The sequence below is a fragment of the Carassius gibelio genome, chromosome B9, assembly GCF_023724105.1.
Source record: "Carassius gibelio isolate Cgi1373 ecotype wild population from Czech Republic chromosome B9, carGib1.2-hapl.c, whole genome shotgun sequence".
Taxonomy (NCBI): domain Eukaryota; kingdom Metazoa; phylum Chordata; class Actinopteri; order Cypriniformes; family Cyprinidae; genus Carassius; species Carassius gibelio.
Window position 1 is genome coordinate 27,410,185 of NC_068404.1, and position 21,006 is coordinate 27,431,190.

At 36.1% G+C, this 21,006-nt stretch overlaps 1 protein-coding gene across 1 annotated transcript in view; it reads left to right on the forward strand.

Annotated features, from left to right (window-relative positions):
• The first annotated feature begins 16,521 nt into the window (after positions 1 to 16,521).
• The window catches only part of LOC127965154 (fidgetin), a 67,582-nt gene continuing 63,097 nt past the window's right edge, over positions 16,522 to 21,006 (forward strand). Inside the window, exon 1 of the mRNA XM_052565759.1 lies at positions 16,522 to 16,663. The gene's annotated coding sequence lies outside the window, so the exon portion shown is untranslated. The remainder of the gene's footprint in view (positions 16,664 to 21,006) is intronic.

Genomic DNA, 21,006 nt, shown 5'->3' on the forward strand with positions numbered 1-21,006 from the left:
TTATTAAGAGAAACACAAGACTTTAATAGCCAATGACATTTACAGCTGGGGAGACTCAACTGATTTTCTACTGTTTAGTGTTAATCATCATCTTACTCAACCAGTCAAGAGCTACATTTAGCCTTAAATGTTATATGAATATGGTCCCTGAAGCATAGGTTTTATTAGCTGACAATAATAATAAATAAATAAACATTATAGGCACAAATACAAATGTACTTTTAGAAATTGTTTTTGAAAAATATGGTGTTATTGTTTTGGCAAGCTTACATTAAAACTTCTATGAAAACTTATGTGATATTCCTTTAAAATAATGTTTTAGTATATATATATTTAAAGTAGGCTATATTTTACTTTGCAATTTCTTACATAATTTCTTTGAGTTAGACCAAACTTTTATTTTGGTGGGTTGTAGACAGAGTTTCTGTGTTTTTTAATTAACTATTATTATTAGCTATTAAGCCTACTTGACGTATAGCATACTCTTCTGTGCAATAGTACTATATTTCTGTTTGAATTTCTTCAAGTTATACCAAGATTTTATTTTGACAGGTTGTCATAAAGACATTGCCGTTTCTGTCAGTCTGTCTATACGATACGAATGAATGACGATAGTTTTATCAAATGAAATGGTGAAATCCTCTCAATGTGCGCTGGCGTGCACGTGTGTACCCTACATCATGCATCAATATAGTGAAGAGCTGAAAACACCACGCGTGCTTCAGTGTGTGTGTGTAGTAGAGCACACATTCCCAGAGACGTGTATAACAACACCTTCAGGGCCGCTGCTGGCCAAATGGGTGCCCATAAGCAGGATTGTATTGTTGTGTCCCCCTTCCTCAAATATGATGATGGAAAAAAAAAAAAACGACTTTAGGGTTAAAATAGAACTTTAATCAAACTAAATGAATACTTTAACTAAATGAATTAATTGTATTATTTACAAATTACAATTGTAGCTCTCAACATTTACCTGTGGCTATAACTTTATTATGACTCTAATTTATTTTATAGTCTCAAGGATTCAGAAATCATGCAAAAGGAAATTAAGCAGTTTTACTATGATAAACCATGGTTTATTTTTGTAAGGGTTGTGATATGCACGTTTTTTGTTGAAAAATTATGTGTGTCATCTATAGTGTCCAAAATGAAAGATTAAGTGAATATTTGAATGAAATGTTTGGTCAGTAGCCTAAACAAGGATTTGATTGTCCTGTAAGTGTAACAGCAGCAATCACATGGCATTTGTAATAACATTTACATAAATTGTTTATTTAGTATTTGCCTACATTATGTATTGTAACAGTGTTATTATTAACCAATCATTATTGCCTCATTATTTTTTATATAATGCATTTTAAGTCATTTTGAAGACTATTGATGGCTTAGGTCTGTTTTTATAGCAACGGAAAATATATATATATATATATATATATATATATATATATATATATTACAGTATATTAATACTTTGTAAATTATTATTTGAAGTAACAAAACCATGGTAATTTGCAGTTGCCATGGCTACAAGAACGATGATTTGTGGTGTTATTGTTAAAACCATGGGTAATTTTCGTAAGGGAACCTTAAAAAAAAAAACTTGAAATTGATAAACGGGCCTCATTTTTACCTAAATGATTTATACTTTATTTTAATATATATTGAAAATGTATAAGGTGTGCATTGTAGCTGACACCTAAATGAACACATTACAATTGTTTTATGACTGCAAGTCTTTCTCCTCAAATGCTATTGAGCTTTAAATTTGCGTTTGAGCCCACGTGAAAGAGTAGCATAATTTACATATGATTTACAGATTATTTTAATAAATAGCCTATCAAACATTTAATTCAATTGTGCATTATTGCTGATACCTACATTAACAATTACAGTTGTTTTTATGACTATAAGTCATTCTCCTCAAATGCTACTGACGTTAGAAAAGTGTATACCAATATCGAGACGGTCCCTAAATTTGAGACTCGTCCAAAGTCCAACGTCAAGCCAACTTTATGTCTGTTTTTTTTTTTTTTTTACTTTTAGTTTTCTTTTCTCTTTGCTGGATTGGATTCATCCATCAATCCTCTGGGAGTTGGTGCCCTGAATCAGTTCGGGAGTACGTAGGGGGATCGCGAATCATTTGAGTCAGTTTGAGAGGACGGAGCGGGATCGCAAATCATTTGAATCAGTTCGGGAGTTCGGAGCGTGTTCGCGAATCATTTGAGTCAGTTTGGGGATCGCAAATCATTTGAATCAGTTCGGGAGTTCGTAGCGGGTTCGCGAATCATTTGAATCAGTTCGAGAGTTCAGAGCGGGATCGCGAAACATTTGAATTCGTTCGGGAGTTCATAGCGGGTTCGCGAATCATTTGAGTCAGTTTGGGGATCGCAAATCATTTGAATCAGTTCGGGAGTTCGGAGCGGGATAGCGAATCATTTGAGTCAGTTTGGGGATTGCGAATCATTTGAATCAGTTCGGGAGTTCGGAGCGGGATCGCGAATCATTTGTATCAGTTCGGGAGTTCAGAGCTGGATCACGAATCACGAAAGATTTGCGCTTGTAAATTTTCAAATTGGCCATAACCTTTAATTCGTTGCTGCCAACTGGGGTGGCAGCAGGGGTGGCAAGGCTTTCTTTTAGGGTGGCATTTGCAAAAAACACATTATTTTCCAAATACTGTACATTATTGTCTCTCAAACGCTTCATTTTCTACAAAGTCCCTCCTTCTGACAAGCCCAGTCTGCTCTGATTGGCCAACTGACAAAGTGCATTGTGATTGGCCGATCACCACAGTCACTCACTGGAAATATAACGCCCCTTTCCATAATCGCGAGCTACATCTTTCAAAATAAATGTAAAGACATTTAATAATGTCCTTAGTTTAACATCAGTTCAAGCTGAAAGAGGGACAGAGTCACGTGACAGACACAGTGATGAAGCTGCTATGTGTTTGCAGTACACAAGCCACGGACTGTGAAGACAGCTGACTCCACTGTGTGACCATCTCTCTCACACACCAGCACGCACACACACACACATGCGCGCGACACGCAGAACACTGCATTTGATACATTCACATTCAATACCAAATACTTAAACTAATAACATACAGTTATTAGTAGCTGATTCAGAAGCGCCAGATTGTCATAGCAAAGTCAGAACGATCGTCCATAAAATGCGTTGCTGTTCTGTTGTAAGTAATCTTAAAGATTTCTAAATAAATGCATCTACTTTCGGAAGGCTAGATACACACACATCTCCCTGACATGACTGCTTCAACACTAACTGTGTTACTGAAACCATGCCTTCTTTCGTTGTGTGATCATTTGGGTGGCATTAAGCGAATATTTCCGCATAGTGATGTAGTCATGTGGGGGCGTGTTAGAACGAGGCATTTTAGGAGTGCGTGGCAGAGTCTTTACTTTGATAAAGAATATCTCTTTGGATTTGAGACTTTAGTCTTTACAACTATACAGATCTTGTAAGAGCTTGTTACACTCCAAAGAGAAAGGAAGAATTTACATCGCATCATATGACTCCTTTAAAGTATTTGAATAATATGAGGTTTTTCGCTACTGTACATCAACAGTGTTTAACAAAAAGCAAGGCTGCTTACTCATATAGTATTGTGATTTAATCAACCTGAGAAGTAAAGCAAAATCGATATCATTTGATTTTCATCATTAACTGAAGTGAATTTAAGAATGTGAATGACCTTGCTAAAGATAATAAAGTGATAAATCTCTTAATATGTGAATTAGAATCTCTTCTTGCATTCGGAGTTAGTATTTCTGAAGCATTTCGAGCCCTGTGCTATTCACTCGTACCGATTGTTGGATCCTTTCACAGCATATCAGACATTTCCCGGAATATTCCAGCTGTGAAAAGGATGTTGGGCCGCCTTGGCTATATGGACGCAGCACTTTAGCGCGATAGACAGAGAATCGAACTCTCTCTCTCTCTAAATCACACTCCTGACGGTCATGAAAGGGAGAGTCGTTAATTGAACGACCTTGGCATGGGTGGGTTTTTCAGGAGTTCCACTTCAACATCGAATGCAGAGAGATAGGAAGGAAAAATTGTGTTTTAGTGGGTATTTTAAAACCATGCTTTGACCATGTCTCCCTGAACACTGACCATTGTTGCTGAAAATGACATTTTATGGTTAACAGTTGTGACCTCCTTCAGGAAACCTCAATGAGGCTTTTAAATATAATAGGCCCCGGTGATCATCATATGTGAATGTAGCAAAGAAACATGGTTATAAGGCACATACTGAGTGAGAGACGCCACAATAAGTTTAATTTACACAACTACAGTCCTTCAGGGAGACAAAAACATGTCTGCCGGTTGATATCCATTCGAGAGGCTAAGACATTTCCCTTTTCACGAGCCTCAAAAGGGCATTTGTATAGTCTCAATATGATGTGTTCGTAAATTGGCAAGACATTTGCGAGATCTGAAATGCTTATGGTTGAATCCTCTGCACACCATCGACCTTTTGGGTGTTTGTGTATCTATTAGTTTTGGTGGATTGAACAAGATGAAACAAGGAAATGTACCTCGTTTTCTGTGTTAATGCATATTCTTGGTTGTAAAATCAATCGGAAATCTTTTCTTTGAGCTGAACAAGCCCTCTTCATTATGATATGCAGTGACAAAGCAACCAAATCATTTGTGGTTATATTTGCTGTCTAATTGTGCAAAACATTGGCATTAGCATTTTATGTGCTGCGCAGTGATAAAAGCAAAGTCATTCAAGAAGCAGAGACGAAAGTCAAGCCTAGAGATTCTAGAAATCTTATTTTTATGACTACACATCATATTTGACATCAACTGTGTCTAATTGTGGGAAACATTAGCATTAGCATAACATCCATCAGTAGAAAAGCCAACAACAACTTGGCAACCTGCAGTACAATCATGTATTTGTGAACAGCCACTTGTTTTGTACCCTTTGCAATCATTTTTATTGAGAAAATCACCTTTAAAGTTGTCCAAATGAATTCTTAGCAATGCATATCACTAATTAAAAATTAAGGTTTGATATATTTACAGTAGGAAATTAACTACCTTAAATTAAAACTATTTTATTCTTTCAACTTAAAAATTGCATGTTTAATTCAGTCATACTTATTTCTCAATGAATATCCTGTTCAACTTGGAAATATGCAACATTACACTGTAAAAATTATTTTTTCAAAGCTGTGAACAAAGATTATTAATGTTACTTTTTAATACGGTAATTTCATATTTAATTCAGTCGTCCCATTCATTTATTGTGTCCTAGTTCAATTTCTATTTATGTTATTTCACATATAATTTAGTGTTATTTGTCATTATTTGTGAATTTTACTAGCAATTCCTTAGTGAAAACTGTTTCTGCACCAATTAATTATTTATTTATTTTTCAGTGCATGAATATAAAGAACAATGCGAAGCTCATTTCACATTATATTTAATACATTTCACCATGTTTAAACGTCCACATATTCTGGACTGTTCTGACTAATTGGTTTCGCTCGCTGCCTACATCTCACGTCTGAGTTCTGCCATTTGTTTCTTCCTCCTTCTCTCTGTCAGTGCATTAAATAAATAATAGCATGTTGGTCTGTATTCCAGATGAGTGCTGTTCCAGCCGGCTCAGGGGGATGTATCTGTGAGATATAGGATATATATTTTCTCTCTCTCAGATTAAGAGATGAGCGGGCGGGGGAAAGAGGGAGAGGGTGAAGGCCTGGGCTCCTGCTGTCGGACAGAGCAGGGCTGAAATGGCAGATCCATCAAAGCAGCGGAGCTTGTCTCACCTGGGGTGGGCTCAGACCGCGACGCAGCGCACCGAGCGATGGATGGAGAGAGAAAGAGAGAGACAGGGTTTAGGTGTGTAAGGGAAAATGACCTGTGAATATGTGCATGTGTAAGAGAAAGACAGAGATGGCAAGAGAAAAAAAGCTGCAGGACGGACGGGCGGATGGAGGGAGAGAGCGGCTGCGTGCTGCCCACTGGCTCAGAGCCAGACTGAACACCATTGTCCTTCACCTTCCACAACACCCACCTGACACACAATCACAATAACTTCACACTCTTCAATCTTCAGTGTCTTACACCACTGTTTACTCATAACTAACTTTACACTCTTTGCTTTCTGCATGCATTCAGCGTTAACATTTAATTCTTACATTTGTTATAATCTTCTATTCTAGGAACTAATAGACTGAAATACTGGCCAGGCATATTAATCAGCATGAACTTCATTACTGACTATTTGCTGCTTTCAAATCTTTTTTAAAGGGGGATTTTTATCAAAACGCTAAATATATAATCACATAAATTATATTATAAATGTATGCACACACATACACAATTGGTTTGCAATTTGTATTTATAGTCATATTATGTATTAAGATGTATAATGCACAATAATAGAAGGTGTGTATGTGATGAGTTTATTAGCAAAAACAGATAACATCCGTTTTTTTCAAAAAGCATGTTTTTTATTGTTATCATGTTTTTATTGTGTTAGTTAATTGTATGTTTTGTTATTTTTTAACCAAATCAAAATAACCCAGCTGCAGTTTGATTTTATATTATGTACAGTATATATATATATATATATATATGCACAATGTGCATTATATGAAAATATTCGAGCAGACATTTTATTGTTACGATATCTTGTGAATTTTTGAATTTCATTATTTGTATTTAATATTTAAATTAAATTATTAAAATCAAATGTTATGTCATGTTATCTATCTATCTATCTATCTATCTATCTATCTATCTATCTATCTATCTATCTATCCATCTATCTATCTATCGTCAAGCATATTTAGATCAAGAATCATTAGATGTATTAGATGTATTTATTTCTATGATATTTCATGTACTTCCTGTTTGACCCCTCATTGCTTCATACATATGAAAACAGTTCAAATCTGATACAATGCATATTGTCGTGGTCTCTAGGTTGCCAAATGACCTCATATAATGCACTTTTCTGAAAATAATCATGCTTATTTCTTAACTTTACAATGTCTGCAAACATCCCTCTGGTCCAGCATTGACTTTAGCATCCCGTCATAAAGCGTACACTGTCATGCTCCTGTTACTGAAGGTGCACTTCAATGGTGTCATTTGCATATTCTCTGTCCTGTTTGAAGTGATGTCAGCACACCTTTCACATTAGCACAAAAGCGGCATGAAGGAGGTCACGTGACCTATGCACAATAACCAAAAGTGCAGTGACGTCCATCCATTTGCACCGGACGCACGTTAAGATTTTACACCAAACGCATTCTGTCACTCAGTAAAATGGAAGTAAAAAAAGCAGCAGACAAAAGGTGTGTGTGGGGGGTGAGGATCGTTCCGCTGTATTTAACATTCACACACAATGCTGCGGGAAAGTGACAATTGCTTATCTCCATGGCGATCAATAATGGCTACGGGTTTAGTTCGCCGAGCGCGTGTCTCTAATGCGGAGAGGATGTCATTATTATTTTCTGTCTCCTAATGATGGTCATTATGCATAGCCACTGATTGAATTCCATTTGTTACCTGCGTTTGAGTCTGAGTAGAATAATTACCATTTAAGTGTCTCCATTAAAATTCATACACGAAGACCTCCTGTTAAAAATAACTAAAGTATTCTTTGAATGTGAAATGAATTGCATTTCAGCCCAGCCCTCATTTAAATACTTGATTAAAGAATAGGGCCATCGGCACAGATTGTGATTTCTTAGAAGATGCTCGATGATCAGCTGAGAACAACTTGTAGCTCTTGTGTCCTGCATTCGTATTTAATATTTAATTAAAATGGATCTGCTGCTGGTAAAACACAATCAATATCCGGCTCTCTGTCGAAATTACATTTTCAACCTCTCATGCCTCATTCAAAACAAACATTGTTTTTCATTACGCCCGACATCGTCCACAAACCCCGTTTGTTAGTGGTCAATTCTTGGTGCTGTTTCGGTTCAATATATGCACGGGTTGATTCTTAGTCATGTAGACTATTTATCGGATTCACTCGATAAACCCTTGAGACCACAGTTGTATAGATAGATTGATTTCCAACTTGAATGCATTTTGCACGTTGCTCTGCTTTCACTAAACTGTCGCTCACTACAAAAATAAAGCACTGAGGACTGTTATAAAACTGAGTGTTTCTGACTCTAAATTAGATTGGATATTCAATGCATTGTAAAATGCTCAAATAAATGTCAGTTTAGTTAACAAACTATTTATTAAATTAAATATTGCACCTACTGCTTACAATTACGAAGAGCCCTTACTCTGTTAAAATCATGGTAGAAAATGTGTTGTCTTCTTATATAACAGCTGATTTTGATTGGAAAGAAAGTTTTGAAATTTTGATTGGGCTCCACAAGATACAAAATATTCAAATAAATGCTCATGATGCATGTTTTATATTATGTACAAAGTTGCAACTGTAGAACGGGCTAAAGTTTAGCTAACAAACTTATAAAACATTTTTTTTTTGTGGAGTTCTCATGTAACAGTCGACTTTGGAACAAACTGAAATTTTGACTGGAATCCATAATTGTTGTAAAATGTTCAAATTAATGCACTGTAAAACATTCAACGTTTAGTTATGTCATGAAATGGGTTATTCTGATGAAAAAATGTAACTGTTTATTAAATATTGTATCTATACTGTGTATATAGCTTAGCATAATGCTTACAATTAAGTTAATCATAATGCTTACAATAACAGACCTTACGGTGGTGAAATCATAGTTATATATACAGTATATATATATATATATATATATATATATATATATATATATATATATATATATATATATATTGTTTGAGTCAGAACAGAAATTTGGACTGGAAGAGTCTATTTACGTGAGTGTACTATATGTATGCATATTAAATTAATTTGATACAAATCCAATAATATGTATCCTAGAGCTGTGCGATAGTTACCTTTTGCAATAAAATAAAAAATAAAGAAGAAGAAGATTTTTTTGAATTATACAGTATAAATCACTTTATGTTTATATATCCAGATTACATATAAAGCTATAGAGAGCAAATATATATATATCTGACGTATTTTATTTTAATATATTATTTTAGCTATGTTGCATGTCAACCTATTGCTACATATATAAAATATATATTACGAATTAATGTAGTTATTTATTGAATATTGGTGTCTTTTATGCTGTGCTAATGCCAAGAAGCAGCCCTCACCGGTGGCTACTGCTTTAATAGACCTGAGAAACTTCATTGCATTCACAGTAAACCGCGTCCATTCTGTCTCTTTAGCGGCTGCCAGCTACAGCTCTATGAATCTATGGTTGTTTTCCTCTTCACTAGATATCTCCAGCGTCAACGAAAACATGTCACTTCTCGTTTGTTGTTTTCCTGGAGTCCACCCTCCGTCCGTCCACCCAAGTGGAATTAACTGTGTTTGTGTTGCAGGTAAATAAGGCATGCAGGGCCCTAATACAGCCATTGCTCGGTAAGAGCCCGCGCAGCTGCGGTCGGCCGTCTATTTCCACGGAGGAGGAGGGGTGGGAGCCGTACTGAGACCTAATCAATCAATGCCAGATTATGGCTAAAGCCACTTCCATACCCATTAAAGGAGGACAAATGCAGAATTGCAACTGAACAACTTCTAGTTTTAAGCCAACAGTGGGACTTCCTGGTTATTTATCAAAGTCATTGCTGGTGAGCCAGAACGCCTGGCTGCGCAATTGTACTTCTCAGCGAGAGAAGAAGCTCTGCTGAAAGGAGCGTGTTTATGCCCTCAGCTGTGGCGCTGTCAGCTTGCTGGAATTTACTGTAAATCACATTGCTTTTATTGTGAGATTTAGTATCTTATCCTCTGTGGGCTTCGTCCCCATTAGGACATTAGCCCGAGACCATAAAGGGACTTGGCTACACATCATTATATAATGTGAAACCAAACCTTTCATTTCTCTCTCTTTCGTTCACCGGCTCTCGTCTCAGTCACCTGCCCGTTATTCCCTCTTTAAGCCCGTTCTGCTGAAATCATCACCTCTGACTGGTGAGGGACTCTTGGAAATTCGCTGTAATTTCTATTAAAGGTAGATTTCATTTGAAAACAACATTTATGATGTTATTATTTACCTTTATTTTGTTCCCACATAAAGAAGTGACATAAAGCTCTCTTCCGTAAAATGTTTGTAAAGACAGTGTCTAATCCTAAAAAGACAAAAAGAATAAAAGAAATCCCCCAAAATATGTCTTAAATTTCATTTTCTTTCCTACATAAAGAAAAGACATGCAGCTCTCTTCTGTACAATGTTTGCAAAGACATTGTCCGCTCCGAAAAATAAAAAAAATATAAAAATCCCCCAAATTTGTCTTAAATTTTATTGTTACATTTTCTGTTTGCGCTTTAATTTTAGTTCACATTAGTTATTTTGTTGTGTGCTTTTAAATTTTTTATTAATTAATTAATTTTAGTTTTAGTTCGAGTAAAACTAAATTAAAATAAGATATCTTGCCTTGGCAATTAGCTGAAATAAAATAAAATGAGTTTAAATTTATATTTTATTTTATTGATTAAAACAAATAAAACAATTAATGACTGAGATTTTATTGTTATAGTTATGTTTTCACAAATTTTTCTGTAAAATTTGTAGTAATTTCACTGTATGTTTTTGTCAGTTTTTTTTTTTTAATTTTTGTACTTTAAGTTAAACTAAACAAAAATGTGATGTTTTTTTATATTCCATTGTACTTGAGCATATGGTTTTAGTTTGCTATAGTCAAATTTTAAAAAATTACACATGGTGAATGAGATTTTAAAGCTGAAGTTGACATGGACGGCATGCATATTAAATTCTCTTCCTCATATAAGTTATTGAAAACAACATCAATCAGTTTTGGGATTACATTACGGTAAGTTAATAATGAAAAGAATGTTAATTTTGTGTTAAATATATATATACAGTCATGAAACTCTAAATGGCACAGGGTGATGGGTTATTAAAGTAACTGATGATATACAAAGAGTTAAATGAGTTGGCACAAGCTGATTGGTTCATGTTGCATTCGCAGCCATTGAACTTACTGCCTTCCATTTCTATGGCTGACTAGCATTCACTAGAGATTCCTGTAGCACGCTTTTTAGACTTTGGAAACCCTCCACCTTCCCCAGCTCCACCTGTATAGATTTGCTACAGGTTATTTTATGCTATTTGTGTAGCAGCAGTATGTCTTAAATACTAATGGCACTATATTGCCATATGCATTGGCAGTAGCAAAATCCTGTACTTGCTTGCAGCAGCGAAAATCTACAACTACAGCAATAACCAACAGCAGCAGCAATTCAGCAGCATAGCATCTATTTCGCCAAGACCAAATTCATTAACACTGTCATATGCATCACCATGGTTGTAACAATACAATTACAGCTAAAAAATACATACAATTCGAATTAAGTTATCAATAAATAATATTTTAGGTGTAAGATTATTAATGTGTGAAGCACTTTTATTCACATGCACACCAACAACTAAATGAAGAGAATGTAATAGCTAAAACAAAAGTTGAAAATAAGATTTGGTTATGTGTAACCAGTTAGATCTGTGAAAATGAATTACTCCATAATTAAACCAAAGAAAAAAAGAGGAAAACTGCATTTTTCTTCACTTTTCATACTGTAAAAATTCTTCTTATTCTTTGTTTCTGTACTGTTCATCTGAGCATGAGCAAAACCAGACCTGTTACTCGGTTCAAGGAGAAAGTGCAACTAGCAAATGAAGACATTTTCAATGATGTTGCCATGATTTAAAGCATTACAGACCACATGAAGTGTATTAAATTAAATTAAACACATCACTTCATGAGCTGTGCTTTCAGAGCCAGCATTGTTTGGCTTTTTCTCCATAGCATGCGTTTCCATCGAGAAAGAAAGAACGGGAGAAAAAAAAACCTCATGAAATCTCTGCCAAGCTCAGTTGAAATGATGGAAGCTGACAGCGAAGTCTGCAGGCAGAAGGTTAAAAAACAGCACGTCACGTGACTGGACAAACCCCTAACCCCAGTCCTGAGGAACCAGACAATCTCACTCTGTGTGTGTGTGTGAGTGTGTGTCTAGTAAACAACCTTAGAAGCACATTGCTATCAAATTAGCGGCTAATGCAGAGTCTACACTGCCCTGATCATTATTACTTAAATGGTTAATCAGTTGAAATCCATTTAGATAAATGGCTGTTGTTAACCACAGCAGGGATGAGCGGCTGAAGTGAGGAAAAACACATTTAAGGTGTAATGTCATGCATTTAAGGACTGTTTCATCACCCTCTTTAATGAGTACTTATATAGAGCCAAACTTCACCCGGCGAGATATTAACCATCACAGTGATGCTTATGCATATGATAACACTGTGTAGTAGTTTTTCCCGGGCAATGAAAATGGGAAAGACCGATTTACATGTTTAGGTTTAAATGTGCATGTTTCACACAAGCAGAATACAATGAAATGCAATTAAACATATAGGCATTAGGCACAAAATCAATTGCTAGTTCATTCTCGATTAATTGAGAATTTGTGTGCATGCGTGATTAATTCGTTAATTTATTTGTTCTCAGATCACATTACTCACTAATTTGATGAAACATTTTATTTCAGGTATTTACCAAATCTGAATATAATCTATTTTTTACAATGTTATTGGACACAGCGGAATCATTGTTATCACATGGGTGTTTGATCACAGTCTTTGACAAATAGAGTATTCCTACCATTTATTAAACATTGGTGCTTTTTATCATATTGCTGTTGTCAGTGTTTTGTTAAAGCAATACAGGTAAGAGCTGTTCAAACTGACTTCAATTTGCAGAAACAAACCGTAGTTCATATATACTGCATGCAAATAAGCAGTGATGTGGCGTGAAAACGACCAATCAGAGCCCAGAGAGCAATCCACCACTTAATAAAACCAGACACTTCAGCCAAATAGCAACCAGAAACTCACCAACCTCTGGATATTTAATCACTTTAAGAACATCCCATTGTAAATTCACTGTAGGTGGCTTATTGGTTTAACAATGTACAGCCAATTATGTCAATATGCATTGTTGTGTCTCATCAGAATATTTTGATTCAACAAGCTCAAATGACTAAATATGTTATCAAAATTTCCCTACAACAAGGGAACGGTGTGCAGTTGAACAGTAATTACCAATTAAACGACTAATCAATACACTAACAAGAAACCGAAGCTGTGCTCCGTCCTTAGCCAGTGTTATGCTAGTGTGTTGTGTGTGTGTGTGTATTAGTGTTTTTGAGGGTTTGTGCTGGATGTTAAAACAGTGCAGGCACACACTCACGTCTCCGATGTGTGTGTATGTGTGTGTCTGGATGATGTGTGTGTTGACGTGCCGTAGCAAGAGTTCAGGGAGGCAGCTGAGCAAAATAATTTAGAATGTCCTGCCTGCTGACACAAGGACAAAAGGCGCAGAGAGAACTTTCTCATATGCGGCTGGGAGACAATGGCGGCCGCTCCGGCTGGAGTCTACACAGCGGTTGTTTTCTCTCTGACCTCTCGTCCTTAGAGTGATGGTGGAAGGCAGCAGACAGCCAAGCTTTCCGGCATTACTCCTGCATCGTGCCCGTGTGGCGCGCAGTTAGAGAAACACCAATACTAATGGCCGGCTTTTCTTCAGCTGTTTCTTACGCTGTCAACCTGGAGATTAATAACCGTCCTGATTGCATCTACAGTACTGACAGAGCTTACTGTCTCTCACTCAGACATTAGCACTAGCAAGCTGCCTAGACAGAATGCAATAAACCTCAGTGTATCTCAGCTAAAAGCTGAAATATAAATTGTGTTATTCTAGTGCTTGCTCGTGGAAGTGCAAATAAATGTATCCATGATATATATATCTGATATAAACTGATATAAATCGGTTTGCATGATAAAAAACGTATATGACAAATATATTTTCATTTATAAGACTTTAAGGCAGAATTGCATGTAGCCTTTGTGGGGAATGCAATCCCTAAATGCAATGCACCAAATAAAAAATACAAAAATGTCATTTTTTTTATGTACAAAATTTGGTATTTCATTCAATATCAAAGTACAAAAACAATAAAAAGTCTAAAACTATAAAAAGTATCAAACTAAACATTTTTGCTGTTTTAGCCTGCTGTTTTTTTTTTGTGTGTATTATGCATTTTATGCTTATCAGAGATTAACAATGTTGACTTAAAGTATCAACATGTTAAAGTTGGCATGAGTAGTTTACCTAAAAATTGCGATCAAACACCCCCCCCCCACCCCCCAACATACCCCCCACCCCGATATTGTGACATATATCCAAGTGAAATGGCTTTTGGAATAAAATTAAAATGTAGGGCGGGATTAGATTGAGTCACATTCAAAACAAAACAAAAAAAACCCTGCAATATTACATTTCATTTCATTAAACCTTTGTCATTTCTGTTGACCAGCTTGAATAAAATGTTGTCTGTAGTTACCTTTTAAGATGCAAATATCTGTTCTTCGCAATAAGTAACACACAGTCAAATCTCAATGTGTGCTTTAAAGATGCATGTGCTTACAAGTTGCAATAAGTATTATGAATGTCAGTTTGCATGCTTACAGGGAAACTTGTTCTAAATCAGTCACTTATGAGATTCTATTACAGTTAAAATGTTGCCTTAGAAGGCAGCTGCCTATGTTGGCAGTTCACTGGGTTCTGAAACAGAGCCATTTTATTTCTCTCTCTTTCTTTGTTCTTTCTTGTCTGGTCCAGTTTATACTTTGCGTCTGCAGCATTTAATGGGTTGCTCTTTTCCCCCTCCTAAACTGCATGCTTCCTCTGCCCTCATCACGTACATATTGTTCAGACATAATGAGGGCTGCAAGGTGTGGTGGGACTCAATCAAATCAAAATTTGAGATGCAACAAAAGAAAAATAGACTCAATTGGTATACACCGATCAGAGTCTGAAGTAGTATAGTAATTATTACCTTGGAGTGCGGCGAGCGGTCGTTTGTTAGAAAGGCTGAATGGAGTTGCGCTGACTGCCGTCGGGCAGAAATCCTCCAAAGCTTCGGGGCTGTACTGGAAATGGCCTGCAAACTCATCAGGGAACGCTCAGGGCCAGATCGATGCATCAACCCAAGGCCCCAGCGCACCAATCCGAGAGGCCATGCTGGGACTGTGGGCTCCACAGTACACATCATGTGTCTAAACTCCAGGTCCTCAGCCAGGTCCCTCCGGTTTGTCAAAAGAGCGCTGGGACACGACAGGGAAGAGGTGTGGAGTGGTTTTGTCATGGTGTGATATACGACAGGATGTCAAAGTCAGATGTGATTCTGCTAAGAAGACACATCGAGATTTGCCCTTCATTTTTTTTTTTTTTTTTTACCCAGACAGGTTTCAAAAGGACTTGTACACCATAAAGGTATAATATCTACAAGTTATTCCAGTTATAATAAGATCACAATCTAATTTATAGTTGTAATGGTTCATTCATAATTCAATTCCATAATCTATCGGTGTAATCCATCTATAGTATAACATAATCATGATTTGAATGGTAGCCTTCAAGCATTAAAACATGCTATATTGCTTTTACTTCATTAATGGACAATTCATACTGAAATCATTCTCCAGTTAAGTGCATTTTACATTTTCTGAAGAAGAGTTGACTTGTGATTGCTTGTGCAAGAGTCAGTGCCACAGTGCTAGATGTGTTTTGGGTGTAACTGTGGTTTTGAAAAATCCATAACTTGAGGTATGAGTAATAGTATCAGCACTAATAAATTCCGATTTTTTTATTTTTTACTTTATGCAATATAAATATGTGCAGTATATTTACAACTTGCATGTTGTGTGTGACATATTTACTTTTATAAAACATTTAAGTATAATAGTAATAATTATTATTATATTAATAATATAAAAATAAAAGTACAAATAATAAAATTTAATTCATTTAAACACACTCACACACACACACACATATATATATATATATAAACTTAGATGTATAACCACTGACGTCACAGAAATAGCGATCACTACATTCGCGATAAGCAAATATAAATTGTATCTCTATAGCCTAATTATTAGCCAACATTGCCTGTATTTTCTTTTATTTATATTAAATTAGTTCTGAATGCATTTTGACTATGTTCTGTTTGTTTTACTTTATTGAAATTTAGTTAAATATAACTGTCGGCCGCTGTGCACACGGAACGACTTTTTTAGCTCTTATATGGTATTTTTATAGTATGCTAGCCTACTTATCAATGATAGCTATTACATATCATACCCACGTTTGTTTTTGCCTCGTGTGTTATCTAGAGATCATTTATAAGACAAAAACATCCCATAAATGAATGATTCCTGTCAGTGTGACGAGACAGCGAGAGTGTTTAGGCAAATCTGCGCGTCCGCGCTGCGCTGCTTTGAATTTGGCTCTCGCGCAGCGCGCACGCGCAATCTGCGGCACGCTGTGCTTCTCTAGAGCAGCTGTTTGGGGTTTGAAATTCCAACATGGCAGAGGCAGTGGTCAGTCTTCCCCACACTAACTTGGAATGGTTTCAAGTCGCTTAACCCGCACAAGCATTCATCAGCGAGCCCGTCGGATCGATGCCGCTCTAACCCGAGAGGTTATCCTGTCATACTAACAGGTAAGAGTTAACCCGGCTATTTCCACCGAGGTTAGGAATTGAACTGGACTACAGGAGAGGAGCGCCTGCCTGCCTGCCTTTATCGCAACGCATGTCCAGTCCATGCATCACGAACTGAAGCGCTCGCGCTGTCTGTATCTAAATGCACAGACTGGGTTTTAATGCGGGATGTGATCGCGCGTGCAGCGGGATGTTAAAGCTCGTGCGGATGAAGTTGGTCCGTAATAGTTGAATATGATTATGTCAGTATTATATTTTGCATTGAAAAGTCGTAGTGGGTGGGGTTGAAATTCTTACAAAGTAACTTTCTGCTGCACAAAAACCGCATAGGCTACTATACACGATTATCGTCAAAAAGTTTATTATTATTTTATTTTTTTCAGCCCTTTCTATTTCGCGTGTCATGCATTTTTAAATACCTGACTTTTAAGCAGAGGAGATGTGTTTTTAAAGTAAACAGAAATGCGATGCATGTGTCCATAAGGAGAATTTCGTTTCTTTTTAAACCCAGGGAGGTTTTGCCTCAGCCTGAGAGAAAAACTGACATGAGCTCGCTGTCGTGGTCATGTGTTTTCTTCCCTTCCTATCGCTCCCTCTCTCTCCCCTCCTCTCACATGTTGTCCAAGAGCTTTTGTTGGTTTTGCCTTCTTAATTATATGCATGTAGGTTAAATGAATACCTGACGAAAAGGCCCCTGGTTTTCACAGAGTAATTCGATAGCTGAGAGGAAAAAGTGGCTGTAAGCAACCATTGGAATTCACGTTTTCTTTGCTCCTGCTTTCGCCTTTGAGAAGATGATCACTAGCTCCAGTGTACATGGTACGTTGATTTATTCTTTATATTTGGCATACACTCTTCCAAAGTATGCTTGTACGTGCACGATGTGCCTTGTTTTAGTCACGCGATGCGTATTAGACTTTGAACAGAGACATAATATTGACGTAACCTGTTGTTAGATTGTATTTTAATAATGAATTAGTATGCAATTTCAGTCGCATAAAGCACTCTTAATGTATATATATCTTTATTTAACTGATGTGTTACGTAAATTGGCATATTTTGGCACGGTAATTGTAAGTGTCGCGCGCGTTGTTTACCTCAGTCAGAACTAAGTTGACACAAATGTTACCTTGCTGTCAAAATGATGACTAGCGACTCGAAGTGAATCTATTTTTCAATTAAATGCGAGGACTTTAAATATTTATTTTAATACATCTTTAAATCATGGATGTTTACTATAATATTTGACTATATCCTCTTATGTCCGATCTTTTTTCCTGACCAAAATTATTTTGTATTTGCATATAGCGCCTTATTTTATTTATTTATTTTTCTAGGCTATAGTTGTTTCGTCTCGAATTTGTATCTAAACGTGATTATACTTCAATAAAAAATTTTTTTTTAGGTTTGAGCTTATTAGCAGTTTATTAAATTGTTGTTGGTATTTGCATAATTGTGTTTACATACAACTTCAGTCTGGAGTGATTTACATTCACATTATTCAAAACCTGTTTTGGCAATACACCCAAAACCTTTCTCAAAACTGCTTAAAAATGTACTTTATGAAGCAACTCATACAAAGACTTGTTTTATTTTTTCGAGCCAGTTATGTTATTTTAATAGACTAAATCAATCTGAATACACAATGTTTCAATTCATTTTAAAGGTAAGGTTTGCTCTCTTTACATAATCACTTTTTAGTATCAAATGCTAAGCCGGCATAGAGAAGTTACCCGAAGGAATGACTGTATGTGGCCGCATACATTTTTCAGCCTCAATATTGGACTTCATCCATCAGTTGGGTTGTTTATTACTACATTTATGTAGTTCTTGAACACACATTTGCATGAATTTTTGATGTGTGCCCAGCATTATGCACATTTTCCTATTTTTCTAAACGTGTCCTGTCTTCTACATACTTGTGGATTTTTCTTTCCTTTTTTAGCACTGAGTCTTAGTTCTGCGGATGTTGTCAGACTCGAAAGTTGAGGTCAGGAATTGATCTGTTGAAGGTTACACCACTGTCATCGCCAACTTGCAGTGCTTGTTTAGTTTTTTTTTTTTTTTTGCAATTGCATGTTGAAATGAAATGAATTACATTTTCATATTCAAACATTTGTTTCTCACTCTCAACCCACTAAACTAAACAAAAAGCACAATCTCTCATCTGTTTTTCATTTCTAACATTAGTAGTTATTTTCTGAAAACCCATTGCATTTGCATTTTGTTATTTAAAAACACAATCAAAATTGCCTGGCGAGGACTGAAGTGTGTTTCCCAAGCCTCTTCAAATCTATCAATAGAAAAATGCACTACACGAAGAGTGATTTCATTACTGTAGAGTGTTTTTTGTGATGTGTTTTAATCAAAGTGGACATTGAGCATGTGTTTTCGTTCCTGTGATGAGGTTTAATAAGCCATTAGAGGTGTAATGTACTGCAGTTAGCAGAGGTATATTAACACAACAGGCATCGGTGACCTGATTAGCTTTGCAGATACAAGTTTGAGGTGTAAATGTTATTAATAAGTATTACTTTAAACTTTTAATATGATACTGTTTTGACTAAGTGATGTGCTCGAAGTGATTCCTTGTGGGCGCAGCGAGCGGTTGACGTGTGAAAGCGCTGTTATCGTTAACTCGGTCCTGATTTAACCCCAGACTGGGCTTTATATGCATGTTAAATGACACGACAGCTTCACACACTCCTGATTGCACGGCACGTCAGTTTTGCGTGAGCCCGCGTGAGTGTATATGTGTAGCTGTGTGTGTGAGTCCGCAGGGTTGACATGAAACCTCCTGTTGAGTTTTGTGGTGGGCGTGATGACAGATGCTGACCCCTCCCCTTTTCAGCACCCTCTTTGCTTGATGTATCTGGTGTTGACATTCTAGCACAGGACTACAGGCGGATTGCTATACACACAGATCTATGGAAGATGCTCTGATTTGCACGACTGATGCTGCAATTAGCAGATGCATGCTTGTAATTAGATTGAGGTTTGCATTCGGACAATATTTTGACAAGATGCAATCATATAGTTGTAGTGTTGGCTTTAATGTTCATTAGTTTGTATTCTTTGAACATTTGAATGAATAATTATTTGTATTTAGCTTCATGCACTGTGCAGTTAATTGTTTTTGACACATTATTTTTTGGCACTTTTTGCACAAATGAGTTGCATGCAGCATAAACACATTTAGAATTAGACAGCTTGTCTATTAGGGGAAAAAATGGACATTGTCATGCAGTGAAAATGCATCCAAAGGCATGATGAACCAGTTTTTTTGTTTTGTTTTGTTTTTTCAGTTATGTGATTATGTTACATGCATTTATTAAATAGTCTCATTATTTGAGGTTTTGTACTTTAAAAATCAATTTGCACTAGTAAAGGCAAATATTTTCAGCATTGCATCATCTAAACATACACATGATAGATAGATAGATTGATCAATAGGCCTATATTTATCAAATTAGACAACTTTTCTATTGGAAAATGTGGTTTATTGTGCAGTGTTAAGTGATATGTGGTGAAAATGCATCTAAAACATGTTCAATGCATTTCCCAATTGTTCTGTACATTATTATTTTACAATTTTTATATGTACATGATACTTTACATTTTCAGTGTTTTGTACTAGTGAAGGCACATCTTGTGTAGAATTGTATTCACTGCATAGCCTATACAAATATAAATGCATTTAAAAACAGGCCTATTTATGTTTTGTAATATACAATAGCTTTAATAGACATTCATAAAAACTTCAGCATTCAGTTGGAACAAGATTTTTTGTTGTTGTTGACTTGCATGTTGGTTTGATCTTTTAATACGGGCAGCAGCATTGTTCTTCAAGGAAACATTTGAATTCTCACGTCTGACATGACCAGTCATATCTGTTGTAAATATAATATTTTTCAATATGCAGATTTCAATTTCCTCCTGTTCAGCTGCTTTACAAATGGCTCTTTTACTTATTCATGTCTGTGGCCATTAACGTTTGGAAGGTGTGTGTGTGTGTGAAATGCACTGTAGTTTTTAAATAGACCATCAGTCATGCACCCTGTGAAAAGGATTTAAACGATAACCTAAAACATTTGATCTTGATTTATCTAGGTCAGTTACTCTATATTATTTAATAAGCCGGAATCAAGCTGAACTGGTTAGTTTAGCAAAATGAACAATAATAATAATAATAATAAACTGATGAGTGAGTTGCATCCATTCACTTTTCACATTGAGCTGCTCTGTTGATCTCTATTTGACAAGCTGTGCTTCTTGAAGCAAATGCATCAGACTGGGACTGTGAGCTATTACTCATAATAGCATGATTTGGAATATACTATATA